At 30.4% G+C, this 14,007-nt stretch overlaps 1 protein-coding gene across 1 annotated transcript in view; it reads left to right on the top strand.

The window, feature by feature from the left end:
- The first annotated feature begins 2,056 nt into the window (after positions 1-2,056).
- Positions 2,057-14,007, top strand: part of LOC129002319 (broad-complex core protein-like) — a 91,124-nt gene continuing 79,173 nt past the window's right edge. The window contains exon 1 of the mRNA XM_054430027.1: positions 2,057-2,116. The gene's annotated coding sequence lies outside the window, so the exon portion shown is untranslated. The remainder of the gene's footprint in view (positions 2,117-14,007) is intronic.

The following is a 14,007-nucleotide window of genomic DNA, read 5'->3' as shown; positions in this document are numbered from 1 at the left end:
GACGCTAGACGTTAGACAGAGACGGAGTGTTTAATTTAAATAAACTTCTTAGACTGGTAAGTACTAAGGAATAAACACACAAGCATGGGAGAGAGACCAGTTTCGGCAATGCTGGTGGGGGAGAGGGGGGCAAGAAGTGGGAGATCCGTGGGAGGGCCAACGAAATGTGATTTCGGCAGTCTCATAATCATAATACGCCAAAAACACCGGTAAGATCCCCCACGACCGTCGGGAAACTGTGAAAACCATCTGGGAACCATCTCGAGACCCGGTCGAGATTTCCGAATTTTCTTCGATCCGGAAACAAAGAAAATTCGCGGAAGAAGAATTGCGCAATTAATTCCGGCTGGGAGTGTACTTGCGCTAGACTTGGCCCGCCAATCGGGACTGTACTTAGTCTACCAGTTTTGGCGGATTCATAAAATCCACGGGGGCCCGACGCGGGGTGGGGGGAGGGAGTCTTTGAGAGAATTTTCGTTTCGTACCAAAAGTGGTGTCCAACTGGTTGTCTGATATTTGGCAGTGGTCCTCGCCGTTGCGTTCGATCCTCGCACCCTAGGACTCTGCTATCTTCACTGTGGATCTATCCAGGAGAAACGCCCCCATGCGTAAGTACCTCAAACACCATATGATTGTCACCTGATAACAGGAATATCACAACACTTCATTCAATAGTGTACAAGTTGCCAAATGTGTGTAAATGTGCTATGTTTTCGTGTCTAACGATAGTAACTTTTTGAATTTTGTTTGGTTCAATTAGTGAATGAAGCAAAAAAATTAAAACATCAAATATATTTGAATTAACGTTTCAGTAAACCTAAAATCTTTTTCCTGCGAATATTTTACGGTAAACATTGAGTATTCAGTACATGTATCGTTGTTTTTAAAGACGCTCTAGTGGAAAATTAAACGTTATAAATAAACTGAACAAATGTTATTCTTCCATATTTGTTTTGTAGATAAATTACCTCTAGTGCAGATTGTAAACAAATATTCGCTACTTTGTTTACAATAATGTCGATTCAATACCTTATGTTTAGGCACTATTTGATTTCTTGTTATTGCAATATAATTCGCAAATGATTTTTAAACATTTTTTTACTGAATTGTAATCTATTAATGTATCCAAAATGTATACATTGTTATGGTCATTTTCATTTTTAAAATAATATAACTGTTTGCTATTACCTTGCATTTATTCAGTTACTCAATAGTTTGTGTTTATGTTAGGGTTGGTATGTTTTGTAATAAAATTGGTATAATTTAGTAAACTTTATGTTAGCCTTTAAAGAAACCACAGTGTAAATTAATTCGAATGAAGATTAACTTATATGTAACTGTGTTACTTTTTGTACAATTAACACTGATTTTAGGTTTTTAAGATTTAATATATTATGAAAGTAAACTAAATTAGATAAACTAACGTAGGCCTAGTTAGCTTAACGTTCTTATTATCTTCAAATAAATAATTAAATAACTGCTACGGAGGTTTACACAAATTTAACTTAAAGATTTATTTGATTTAATGAGATCAACCCTTTATATTTAAAAAATAAGTTAACTTACACTTTTTTATGTAGCTATGTGGTTTTGATAAAGCGTAAAAACATTAATTTTGTTCCCTTAAAAAAAATACATATATAGAAACAGGTTTATGATTGTTTGCTTAATTTAAGTTCATAATATAAATCCTAAAATAATATAATTAAACACCACAAGATGTAAACCTTATTGTCAATTCTTCCACATAACAAAATATTGTAATGCACAATACTATTATGATTATTTTCTAAATCAACAAATGAATTTATCTTATAAAAGATAACAAACATTACCTACGTTTAAAAAATAAACTTAAGTATCCCACATGGCCGTACGAATTCATACTTTCTTGATTCACTCCTACCGTATTTGACAATTCCAACACTTAATACTACTGCTAACTACTTACAAGTCTTTACAAATCTTAACAGGATTATTACTCATTCTTGTTTAGTTATAATATTTTTATAAATTAGAACATTGTGTAATCTTCTGTTTTTTTTTACAGCCCGCTGGGCCGTTGGGAACAAATTTCGGGCTCCGAACCAAGAACCAGCACTTCCACTTGAATCCCGTGAGTATTTTTTTAATTTATTGAGTAATATTTTCTTTAATTATTTTTCATTCAAACATTTTCAAGGAATGGCAAGCAAAATGTTTAGAAATTATTAAGTTCTATTAACAGTGTTGTTAGCATTCGCTGAAGCAAGTAAGACAATCATTTATAAACATTGGTCCAAAGGTAATGGTAGCTTGAATATCACATTAGAGTTGACAATATAATGCTTTTAAATCTTTCATAAAATATTGAAAGTAATGTTTTGGTAAAAATACAATTACCGTTTTGACTTTATTTCAACAATGTCTGGACATTCAATGAAGATTCATAAATATAGATGTTGACCCGATGTACGTCACTAATTCTTCTTTACATTACATAAAACTAAAGTATAAGGAACCTTATCCAAAAGAATAATATTGAAAGGTAATCAAAGACTACTAACATTTGCCCAACAAAAATCAAACTTGGCAAAACTACTAACTAACAAAACGTTCAATGAACTATTGTATCGGTATTTTAACTATAGGCTAACGGAGACCGTTTACATGAAGAAATTACAACTTTTTGGTTAAAGATAATCCTAAACCTGTAAGGGTATCATGTCAAAATCGTGTTATAAGGTAACGTACCGCAATATTATAGATTTTACCTCTATCATCTCTTTACCATCAACTTACTGAAACTTGAATTAATGATACAGTTTATTGTAAGTTTTTTGTTCAATAAGTATTCTTTCTACTTATGATTTATAACTATATCTTCTCTTAAAACCCTAGAAATTCTAAATATCTAAAAAAGCTTGGCTCAAAATAAAACAATGAAGTAGAAAAATTATAAAACTCAGTAAAACAACAAACAAGTTCGACGGTTTTTGAGTCATTACATCTTTTAAAGTTCTATGATGTATTCACTGGTTACTTATTATATTCGTAAGGAAATCAAAATAAAATAATTGTAAACTAGTCCAAACCATAAAATTAGTTCCACTAGTTAAATGTAATAACACGGTGGAGTCATGTCTAATACACATTTAATTTACAAAATATGTTATAATTCATAAGATGTTTTTTGTAAAAGAAAACCCTTATTTTTCCGCATGATTTCATCCACTTACATTTTTGTTTATACTAGTTGAAAGTCCTAAATTACATAAATTTAATTACCTTTTCTTTTAATTTAAAATAGAGGTAACTTATTACGCTGCACCTAAGTTAAAAGCATCATTGATATTTGTATAACCCCCTTTAATTTCAGTATACATTTATACGTAATGAGCGAAAAGAATTTAATACGTCTTTGCTTTACCGGGATTACTTTTAGATATAATTCAGAGTCACTTTTAACTCATTTATTAAGAACGAAATGTTTATCTGTTTAATATTTATTGATATTTCATATTAAAACTTTTCCGTTCACATACTTGTATTCGTATAGTTTATCTATAGGAAAACGTTGTAAACATGTAAAAAATCATTATATTTCCATTCCTAGGCCTGGATGATAATACTATTAATCGGCGAAAGGTGTTCATCACTTATTCTTGGGTATAAAAATATAATTTCGTACATCTTCATTTTCAGTTATTAGAAACATTGAATTTGTATATTTTAAATGGTAACCTATGTCTGCTTTTCCAAAGTGTTTGTGGGCTTGCCAATAAATAGTTTTACAGTTTAAGTGAAAAAAATCAAATGTTTACATTGAAACATATGCTATTCTCTAATAAGATTTTAATTAGGCTGTAAATCATCGTTACTGCTTTCAAATTAGTCAAAATAGTTTGAAGAACAATATGTAATAATAAAGATACTTATAAACACAAGTCATCTGCAGTAGGCCTACAATGTATAGTTTCATTCCTTACTCTACTATTCATAAAAACTATACATAACACGTTATTGGCTGCAAGAAAGAAACACCAATAAGTTATTAGCTAAGTTATTAAGAACCAACTAGCTCAATCTGTACTTAAGGCCTGTAATCGGCAACTTATTGCGAGTTACAATACATTAACTTCTTTCGTTATTTATATTATTAACATTAGCTTTCGAAACTGAAATCGACGTCGTATCCAAATAGACGATCTTTAGTCGGGTTTTTTAATTAAAATAAAATACATTTAAATGAGTCGCACGTACAGCGTGCAACTATTTAAGTACTATTTCTCTATGCATTTCCACATTATGTTAGGTGAACGGAATGTTAAAGACGTAGGTGAAAATAAATTGCCATTTCAGTTAGGAAAGATAAAGTGCATATAAATAAAATGGGATTTTTGAGCGGTAACATTTATCGGCGTTTTTTTCTTTATCATAGTGACTATAACTTTAACATGAGAGATGTCCACACAGGCTACCTTAACGTATATATTGGATATTTTAAGCTTCTGAAATTAAATTTTGCGTTTCAAAAAATATATTTTAATTGTAGTAGTCGTCACTTTTAGTTTTGAGATGTGCGTAAATAGTGTTTATATCACAAATATTTACTGTAAAAATTCTTCTTTTATTCGCATATTTATTAGCCTACATATTAAAGTTTAGTTTTCCAAAATATATTTATTATTTTTACGTTATTATTATTTACTAGGCTACCATTATTTTGTATAGTATGTTTATTTAATTTGAAATGTCACAGTGTTTACATTTATATACAAGTACACATACATTAATTTACTTGAATTATATAAATTCGCTTCTATTAAAATAATGTTAATAATTTATAGTGTTTTACCCTACGTTAGTGTTTTTTTTATTTCAAATTATAATAAACACTTACATATTCAAGTAGGCTAGACAATTAATCATTTCAACTTTATTTACTTATTACTTTATTTTATTATTTAGAGACTTTGTAAATGGAAACCAAGCCGGGTAACGAAAACAAGGTAACTAATTGGACTTAGAAAAACTTTATAGATTTGGCGGACTGATTAAACTAAACACATGAATAACTTAGCATTCAATTCTTCGCCAAATTAATTTTTTGCAAGACAGGCGGGCCTGTTCGTTTTCCTTTTTGCGTAACTGGAAAGATTTATACTGTAGGTTTCGCGGGAAAGGGGTTAAACTTAGTCAACACACGTAGGTAAATGTCCCTATAACATATTTTCTGAAACATTGTATTCACATTTTACCAGAGCAAAACTATTTTAAAATGATCTATCAAAATTGTAACAGCTATTTTGCACTTTTTGTATTTGATATAAATTAGACACAATATTTTAGAAAGTTCATTGTTGGTGATGGTGAGTTAATGTTGTTCAAAGGTTTATTGCGGACATTTTCCATCACGAATGTAAAAAAACAATACACAACGTTTCGGGATCTGGAATCTGATCCCGTCTTCAGGTGAATGTGTTAGTTAAGTTTTTTCACCTGAAGACGGGATCAGATTCCAGATCCCGAAACGTTGTGTATTGTTTTTTTACATTCGTGATGGAAAATGTCCGCAATAAACCTTTGAACAACATTTTAGAAAGGTTATTCTAATTAATCGTGCATTAAACGTATTCAGGAAATTATAATTCTCGATTTATTGGACCTAGCCTATTACGTTACACTCTACAGAAACTAAAGTAATATAATTTACTTTAATATGTATTTACAAATATGAACATGAAATTACACAAACATCTGCACTTATTTGGCACCCGACTTACATTATGTCTATGTTAATTATTGATTAGCTAAATCAGGCTTTCCCAAAATCCATTCCAAACTTCGGCGCAAAACCATCGCCGGTAGAATGGAGCCCCAAAATTCAAAATGGCCGCCCTATTTCGTCACCCGCGACTGCGCAAAAGAGCCTATTTCCACGGTTGTCAAGGGTACGGGGTACTCTTGCAACAAATATTTTATGATTCGAGTTTCACTTTTAACGTTAAGTCTCTCCACATCATATATTATAAGCTTCCCTAATATGTTGACTGTAAATAATATATTTTTTCGAAGTGGATTTTACGTTTTAGCGTCGATTGACGTTGCAATTATTAACGGTTTACAAATATTCAATCAATACATTATAAAAGTAAAATAAGATTGAATAGTTTAGTAAAATGAAATTTAGACTGAGTGTAAAATTAAAAGAATATAAGTAAGCTGTCCCTGAGGCTTTAAACGTGCTTTTCAACAGAGTATAAAACGCAGAAGATAATATTGTGCTTCTTAAAAGCAGCTGTAGAATAAGTTGTACTACTCCAACATTGATCACAAGCAACAATTGTTTTATTTTTGTTTTATAAAACTGTATTTGTTTAACAACAGATTGACTGTGTAGGAGAATAAAAACATAAATTACTAATTTGAAACACAAACACAGCAAATGTAAATGAATTAGTTTATCAATGTAAGTTTATTACTGCGTCTATAGAAACCAATAAATAAAATAATGCTCAAAAGCTAAACATAATATTGTAGTTGTATAGTGTTAAGTGTTTCTTTTTGCAAATGAGCAATCCTTTCCATTAAAAACAGAAGAATTTCTTCAAGTTTCACGATAGTTGGATGGTAGGCCAAGACAAAGGACGTATTATCGAAAACTTTGTGTGTTAACACTTTATCAGTCTATCAACAAATAAAAACAATACCAGGGTTTTGGACAGTTTTCTATCAAAACATAAAAAAATGCCACTGGCGTAGAAACACACAAATAAAAAAGATACATAAACTATCAATCGTTCTTATTCTTACGTTTTATCATTCTTGGACGAAAATCTCAAAACTGACTTTGTAAGGTTTCATAAGGTAATATTCATAATAATTTCTTAAGCTTTGTCACAGTTTCTCAAGTAGAAAGCATCCATATATACTTATTTTTGTTATACTTCATTTTGTTTGAAATTATATAACAATAATCTTACCTATGTAACCTTAAATTCTACGATACCTCATAATGCTATATTTTCTTTTGTAATGTTCATCAAATTTCTAGATTTTCTAATACTTTTGTGAACAAAATAACGAGAACAACCAATTTTCTTCTTTCATTTTATTTAGTTTAGTTACTGCCTTGGTGTCCTCCTGATTGCGAACAGTCCTGATTGCGAACAGTCCAGACTGCGAACATGTTTGGGTCTACGAGGTGGAGGGGGTCGTCCGTGGGGTGGGGAGGATTCCTGATTGCGAACACATTTTGAGTGGTTGGGGTTTTCAACCCTTTCATAGAAACCCTTAACAGAATGATTTAGCCTAAATCACAACTTAAGACTGGTAATATACATAATGGAAAGGATGAATGTTCTTGAAGACACATATCTTTATGAGACGTAGTATAATTATAGGTAAAGCCCCTTATTAACAGACAGATTCTTCCAGACTCACAAATTCGTTCTGATAATAGGTATTTAAAGTGGCTGTTTATTTAAAATTCATTATAATATGTTTGACTTGAACAAGCAACTACTAAACAATCTCAGAGTAAAAGAAATAAAACAATCATTTCATATGAACTAGGGTACCTGTTGCTCGAAATCGAGCAACTGTCAAGTGCCAGTATTATAGGTACAGAAGTTATTTTAAAACTACAGTAATAACAGTAATAATTTTCGATGAGTTTAAAAGACCCGACTAAATGCTTAAAATGTGACTAATTGTAATACTCACGCTATTAAATAGCTCTTTGAAATAATAATCGCTTCTTGTATTTTAGAATTTTTTGGACCCGGCCTTATTTTTTAGTGTTTTCTACAAATGTTTCCCGACTTAAAGCTTTAACCAGTAAACATTTCTTGCATGTATTTATTTGATCGGACTTTAGGTAGGTTTACTTTATCACTGTGACAACATCTGTTGTATATTCTTCATGTTTTTAAGTTGCTTAGCATAACTGACAAAAATGATTCATCTCCCCAAGTGAGTGTATACCTGGATTCCTTACTGTGAGACCAGGCCTCTCCTCTACTCTTCTTATTCTTATAAGATTTCCTATTAATTGTCTCCTCCTCCTGTTTTCAACATTTCTCCTTTCAACTCAAGAAATTGTCTGTTCTTCCAACAAAACTGATTGACTGTTTAGATTTGTCTATTACCTCATAAATATTACAAACATCAATATTTACTCCCCAAAAGCTGATGAGTTTCTTTTAATATACAGTTGTTTTTGTTTTTAAATTTGTTTTCAATTTAATTCTTATGGGGAAGATGCGACCTTTGATAGCGTCTCGTGCCCTTAAGGTTAAGAGTTTTTTTAAGTTCTAAAACCTTAATGCAATACTAAAAATTGAGACGAATTATTTGACACCTCAAACGTTAAAATCGGTCCAGAAATAACGGAGGAGTTTTGTTCACCAAAATAGCCTCACATATTAATATAAGAGAAACTGACTATAGTTTAACATAATTAGCCGAAATATCATGCATTTGCCAATATCACATTCCAAACTCAATCATTACCTAAAAAAATATCGTCAACGAGCAATTTAAATAGCAACTAAAATAAATACCATACTTACATACATCTTTCATCCGAAATAACATGTATATGCATTACACATTACAACATCAATCATTCAATCACATTCCCAACTCAACAAGCAATTAAATCTCACGTTCAACAACAGCTACTAAACCATCTTTACAGATTCCAAAATATTTGTTCGCAGTCTGGACGACTCATGTTCAGGTAGTCCACAGCATTTTTGAGGTGTTCGCAGTCTGGACGATTTTACCCTTGTTCGCAATCTGGACTGTTCGCAATCAGGACACAACCACTGCCTTTTATTAATAGTCATTTAATTGTGTATTATATAGCGTTTGAGTTTTTATGCGTTTTAATTTTCTGTATTTGAAAATCAAAATTATTAAAGTTTTAAGAATGTTTATACAAACAACACAAAAGAGTTCAACAGTAAATAGTTTACTGGATCCTAGATAATTAATACAATGATGAAAACAGATTTTACTTTTCTTTCTGAATTATACGTATTCAGTTGATATATAACACTTTAACAAAAATCCATCAAGCATTCTTAGACAAATACATCATATTTTCAGTTTCGTCCACTCATATTATCATAGTTTGGTATCTCATATTATGATATAAAAGTGATGTCAAGCATAATTTACTCCTGTCTACTTTAGAAGCCTACTTATAAAGCAGCTTGTGGAAAAATAATTTATTTAATAATGACAAAATGTCGACGTGGAAACATAATTCTAGAGTAAATCATTTACTTTGCAAACTGCAAATAGACTTCTTATACTATCATAAAATCTGAAACCCGTTTATGTGTGTTTTTCATCTAGATGAATGTGATGCATGTCCTTAGGACGACTATGCATTCTTTTAATTGTTTAGTACTTTTTGCTATTTAAGAAATACTGTTTTGAAATAACACCAGAAGATAAGCTGAATGATTAGATTTTTTCAATTGGTAAAATCGCTATAAATTCAGTTAATAGAACCAGATAGTAAACAAAGAAATTGCCTCCACACAAATCCGACGGAGTTATCCTTTAATAAAATATCTTTAACTACTCTATTATAGTGGTAAATATATATTTATATAAAAAATGCACCCTTCCACTGAAAGTAAACAGTTCAAATGTGTTTTCAAGGTTTACAGATTTGATACTTTTTAGTGTGGGATTAAAGATAACATCTTAACATTACAAATTTAACAAAACTATAAAAAAGTAATGTTTAGGATCACCTATTCCTGCACTTTTTTAGCGTTTTGTAATTATAATTCTGCTCTGCCGTCGTAAAACACTTCAAAAGTGTGTTTAAGAGTTTGTTTAATATCAAACCTGTATCAAACTTATACATAACTTTGAGTGTGATAAAGCATAAGCCTTTATCTTTAAAAATGTAACTAGATGTATGAAAAAACTACAGAACTTAGAATTACATATCGTTGTTCTTTTACAATTATTGGTATTTTAAAAAATCTACTTTGCCTCGGTGGACAACCAGCCCGATTACATTTTAATGTGTAGGCCTATACATTGAGAATCTATATTTTGTGTGTTTGAGAACAAACTAAGTCTTACATTTATAATGAATTCGGTAATATTTTTGCAAAACTGATATTTAAGCCGATTCCTGTTCTTTCACATTTGCTGTTTTATAATTATAATTCCTCCCTGCTCAGAAAACAACCAGTTCGAAACTTCTACTTCCCACACTTCTCCGACAGGTACACACTGTACATTGATTAGACCAGATTTTAACCCCTTACAGTGATCGCGTTTCAGATCCAACGACCTTAGAACCCCAACGACCCCGACACAACCCCTAACCCTTAGCCTTAACCCTTCCAACACCACTTCCTGGCATGACCTGTGCTTCGTAGGCGTCTTGACCCTTCTGTTAGGGTCGTAAGAGAATCGAGGAATTCCACATCACAGGGTAGTTCGCCTCCAGTTGTAAGTAAGAATTTTTTATGTGGTCATCTAGATTCTAGAATGTTAAATAATATGTTAAATACATGCCCGTGAGTTGCCTTTTCTTTAAAAAGTTAATGTTTGATTTTACGGTTTATAGCTTCTTTAGGGCGTAAGCGTTCGGAAATGATCTAATAATATTTTATTTCAATGTAATAACGTGTTTAATGGAATTGTGAAACCATATTTTCAAATCTTTAAAACAAAGCTGCTCGTTTTTGCAATGCTATTTTTTTATGTAAATAATTACATTACATAAAGAATTTGAATACTAAGTGAATAGGATTTTCGTTATGTACAAATCCGTAGTCACTAGATACGAAAAATGTGTATTATCAATGTAAACTCCCTCAAAATGTATTAAGTATATTAAACTACGCACAATCATCATTGATCAAAGCTCGAGTAACCCAGTATCAAGTTAACCAAATTTTCTAAATGGATATCATAAGCTACACGACCGTCTACGAGAAAGAGAAATTTCTTTCGATTGTTAAATGATAAAAGTTTGCGTGTAGGCTTATTATCGATCAAACTAATCTAAAGACAAGTCAAGTTTCTTTTTTTTAAATTTTGTTCGTAGCTAAGCACAAACAGAAACCTGATTGTATTCATTTATTGGTTTAAGATACCTTAATTATATATATTCCGAATACTGTAAATATGTTCTATCTAGAACCGTGTAAATAAGTGAAAAGCATGTATAAACATGTTTGAGTTAGTATTTTTTATTATAAGAAAAACATTTTAATTCAGTGTTTTAGTAGGTACAGTTTTTATTTTATTTTTGTGAAACAATTATCAATAGGCAGTTACGATTTAATAGTGTAAAAAAATGCAATACAATCTGCACTTAATAACAATTAAAATTGTCTTTATACAAGAAATGTTTGATAAACAATCAGAGAACAATTTGTACATAGAAAACAGGAAACAAATGTGTATTTATTTTATACGAATCTAAGGGAATAGGTTAGAGTAGTAAAATATTTGAGCAAATAAATGTGCATTTAGTAAAATCTGCATTTATAATTCAATAACAGGACCACTTATAGTACTATAACTATTAGTTCTTCTACATGTAAACAATTAACTTTATCTACTGATGCCCATAGTGCAAAATTGATTGCTATAATAGGTATTAATATATAAAAACGCCGTAGCTTTGGTGATATTTTAGCTTAGAAATACTGTTTTTTGGAATTAAATTTTATGTTTAAGTAGAATTTCACCTATGTTAAAATCCATTTAAATTGCATATGTTTAGTAAAATACCCATAATGTATCTAACCTTAACTTATTTTACACTTTTTGTAAACTTTACATATTTACATTCATTGGTAACTCATACATATTTTAAATATTTTCATTTCAAAATAAAATAGTTAAGTAAGATTAATTTAACCACATAGCTGACCATGTTCTGGATAACCATATTAAAATTAATGAAATGTCAAGTGAGACGTTACAAGGCTGACTTTCGCTTTACTATCAAGATCTTGTATGATGTCTCGCAGGCCGTTGCCGCTAAGATAGAGTTTTATTCATGAATTTATTCAAAACAAAAATAAATATTCATCGTTTGTAAAACATTGTTGCAAGTTTCCGTTGACGGTTCACCTAGCTTAAATGACACTTGGTATGATTACAAAAGTTGTGGAGAAAAGGTATATATAATTTAAATAAGTATTCAAGTTTCATATAAGTTTTATTTGATTTAGTTACGGTTTAAAATATTGAATTTTATATAAGGAATACGGGTTTAACTTCATATATTAAGCGATATTAAGGTGGAGCACTTTTTTGTACGCTTCTATAAAAAGAAATACAACGAGAGGGGCTGGTATTTTTAAAGTCGTACTAATAATTTTTATGTGAGTTTTTAAGAGACTAAACCGTATTATATTTTTAAATTGGCGTAAATTAACTAATACTTGAGTTTTGGCCTTATATCCATAAACTCTGAGTTTGTAACTTTGCAAATAGTAGTGCAGCGACTTGAATTTAAATTGTGGTCATGATTTGTTTGGGATATTTGGTATATTGCATGATACTATTTTGGTTTAATTATTATCAACAAAACAATAATAGTTGTACCAAATACTTATATTAGATTTCGAATAGTTTAGGGATTAATTAACATGTATGTGATGCTAAAATTCAATTATAAACTTAAGGTTTGAAAGAAATAAAACGGGTGTATACATTTTTATTCAGACTTAATGGTCTTTTGTTTATTTAAATGGTATAGGTAGAATATACTGGGTCGATATTTTATAATATGTTCTTTACTGCTTGCAATGAAAGAAAAATTCAGAAAATATATTATATAGATTTTTTTCTACGATAAAACTATTTATTTCGTAGAAAGTGTTGTCATAGTCATAACAAGTTACACGCAGAGCTAAATTTAAACAATGTTACCTACAGAGTATTATTAGAGTGGTCTACAAGAATATTGCCTTATAACCTCATTTTTTGATCAAATAAAAACAATTTTAACCTAAAAAATTTTTAACCAAAGATTTTATAAATTACAGGTATCATAAAGTCGCTCATTCTTAAGCTTTCCTTGGTTATATCTCCAATTGGAATTCGAACGCTTAATTTTAATCCATATAATGTGGTCTAGGCCCTTAGGTTTTTTCAAAGAAAGATGTAATATGAAAAGACAAATACTGGCTTAACCTTTCATGATTTTACTCCAATAATATTTAACAACTACAGAAACCGGTTTTAAGTGTTTTGTTTGTTTATTAAGTCTCTTTTCGTAGCATCTTTGCTGTTTCGGCTTCATAAAAACCCAGGTACAAAATAATTACTTTATTTATTTTTTATTTATTTATTTATATTTATTATATATTTTTTATATTTATTTTATTTATTTTTCCGCCTATTGAACATTTAAAAGAACCTTAAAAGATTAGTCCAAAAATGCTTATTTTACTCTATATTCCCAATATTTTGATATCAATCTGTCCATTTAGTTTCATTACGTCGATTTCATTGTTCAAAGCATCTATTGCATTTTTAAAGTGTGAAAAATTCAGAGAATGTTTTTTTCATCAAAGAAAAAAAGGTGAAACACTAAGAAAAGCGAAACCAACACAAACTACCAAAAAGGCTTCCGTTCATAAGAACCACACCGCTCTCAAACAACTACTCATCATAAACTGTTCTGTTATATTTACATTTTGAATAGTCTCATTTCAAAACGTCAGCAACACCCGATTCTTACTCCTGCCTAACTTCAGATGTATCAGAATCAGTCAATGATTTGTTGCTTTTCCTTCAACGGAAAACTGTAGTTTGAAAAGTTGCCTACTAAATTGACCAAGTCTATTGGTCTATTGAATAGTATTTTCACATTCATTTGTTCAATTTAGTTTTATGATCCTCAAATTCAGAAATATTCGAGCTATCACTTCCGTCAAAGGAAGAATGAACTTCCATAGGTTTTACTGCAGTGCCAGACAACTAGCCTACACCTTCAATAAGGTTTGTGTTCATCAGATATGA

Source organism: Macrosteles quadrilineatus, unplaced genomic scaffold, assembly GCF_028750875.1.
Source record: "Macrosteles quadrilineatus isolate MER2022 unplaced genomic scaffold, UCM_ALF_1.0 Scaffold_9__3_contigs__length_116548681, whole genome shotgun sequence".
Taxonomy (NCBI): domain Eukaryota; kingdom Metazoa; phylum Arthropoda; class Insecta; order Hemiptera; family Cicadellidae; genus Macrosteles; species Macrosteles quadrilineatus.
This window is presented reverse-complemented; position numbering and strand designations above follow the sequence as displayed.